Source organism: Elephantulus edwardii, unplaced genomic scaffold (assembly GCF_000299155.1).
Source record: "Elephantulus edwardii isolate Elephantulus edwardi_28Jun2011 unplaced genomic scaffold, EleEdw1.0 scaffold00471, whole genome shotgun sequence".
In the NCBI taxonomy this organism is placed as follows: Eukaryota; Metazoa; Chordata; class Mammalia; order Macroscelidea; family Macroscelididae; genus Elephantulus; species Elephantulus edwardii.
Window position 1 is genome coordinate 82,106 of NW_006400221.1, and position 2,081 is coordinate 84,186.

The 2,081-nt window shown below is 44.1% G+C and overlaps 1 pseudogene; it reads left to right on the forward strand.

The window, feature by feature from the left end:
- LOC102864876 overlaps positions 1-577 on the forward strand; it is a 15,390-nt pseudogene extending 14,813 nt beyond the window's left edge.
- The last annotated feature ends 1,504 nt before the right edge of the window (positions 578-2,081 follow it).

Consider the following 2,081-nt stretch of genomic DNA (forward strand, 5'->3'; position numbering starts at 1 on the left):
CATTTAACATTCTGCCGAAAGCATCCTTGATTATAGCAACTCGAGGTTTGAATTTGTTCTTCAGTTCCTTGAGCTTAAGATATGCTGAGGAAGTTCGGCCCTTTGTAGGCATGGATAAAAATGGCTTCCTCCATTAGGAGGCATTCCATCTGACAAGCGAGCAGGACTGATACTGGACTGTGTAAGGTCATAAATTGCTTAGGAGAGGGATCCAGAAAGGCTTTCTGGTAAAAGGCAGTCCTGATGAATTTCTATGAATGAATCCCTAGTCTGAAAATAGATGCTTTTACTCTCTTACTTGGATTTTTGTTTGACAAACTGTGATAATAGTGTCTATGTCAAATTTCTTGAGTGGTTCTATTGTGCTTTTTTCCTAACCCAGGATGAAAGTGGGAGCAAGCTGTCTGACACAGATCTCCGGGCCGAGGTGGACACATTCATGTTTGAAGGACATGACACCACCACCAGTGGCATCTCCTGGTTTCTCTACTGCATGGCCCTGTACCCTGAGCACCAGCAATGCTGTAGGGAGGAGATCTGTGAGATCCTGGGGGACCGGGACACCATCCAGTGGTGAGTGAGACTGAGGGTGAGCCTAGCCTACCCTGTCCAGATCAGCCCCAGGAAAGGTCTGTGGCTTTCTTTCTGTCTTCTGTCATCTGCAAAAACCCAGGGTCATTCCAGGAACCATATGGGGCAGCAGTAGCTCTCCTGTCCTTCCAGTGTTCTAGTTTGATTGTTGAAGAGAAGGGAGGTGCAGACACTCTCAACACATTCTGGTAAAATGGAACATTTGCCAGAGGTACTTAGAGAAGATTGCCCACAGGAGACCGTTTGTAATGTGCACACTTTCTCCAATGGCAGACCTGGCTGTGTCTTCTTTTCTAGAGAGTGCAAGAGAGCAGAAAAACAAAGAAGTGAAAACTCATGATGAACAGAACTGGGATGATGGACAATGCTGATCCCTTTCCAATTTCCATTGTATGACACGACAGTCTCCCCAAACTGTGGTCTTTTCCTCTGGTGAAAGAAAAGCTTTGTTTCCCAAATGTCCTTCATTACAGTCTTTCAATCAATGTTTTGTGCCTATTTGGTAACTCAAGCCTGAAGCCATCAATACACAATTATCCCCGGGACTCTCTTTTAGTACCATCTTCTTGACTGGGGAGACTCTTCCAAAAGCTCCTCTCCATCACTGTCTTTACTCCTCCACTCTCCACATTCTTCTCTTGGCCTCCTCCCCGCAAGGCCCCCAGGTCAGACACACTTCAGTTTTCCTCCTGGTCTCATGCACTGACCTCAACATGGGCTAGACACACAGTAAGGCTTCAGAGGTAGTACTGAACTTGCCACTCCAAGGTCTGTAATTTAGAGGATGAAGTCTTCATTATCCGTTTTTACTCATTGGATAGTGGAAATCTTCCACGTTTTCTAGCCAGATGCTGTTGGAGAAGGCAGTAGGGCAAACAGGAAGGGGGGACAAAAAGCTGCACTAGGGGAACAATTAGAAACAAATTATTGGAGAGAAAAACCATAGATAGAACGAGATATCCAAGGATAAACTTGAGTGGACTGGACATTGAGGGCAGAGGAGGGGTGAAGGAGAAGAAGGAAGGGAGAAGAAGGATGAGGTGAGCAAAGCCTGATGATAGAAGCTTAAAAATCAGTTTTTCTTTATTTCCCCCCTTCTTTCATTTCATCTAGAAATTAAATCAGCTTACTTATTGCCATTAAGCCACCTCTAACTCAATGAGTGTCAGATAGAACTGTGCTCTGTAATGTTTTCTATGGCTGATTTTTCAGAAGTAAATTGTCAGGCCTTTTATTAAAATTTTTTTTGTTGGTTTGTATACAATAATTTATTTACACTGTGTTTCCCTCATGTACATTCCTCCCTCTTTACCCACCAAACGGTAACCATGTCCTTTCCCTTCCCTTCCCTTTTTTTGACAGACTTTTTTCCCCCAGGTACTTCTGGGTGAATTAGAACTTCCAACATTTTGGCCATCAGCTAACTTTGTTAATGGTTTGTGCTACCTAGGGATATCTAAAGCAGCTTCTATCTCTCCCCCCGTGTTGCT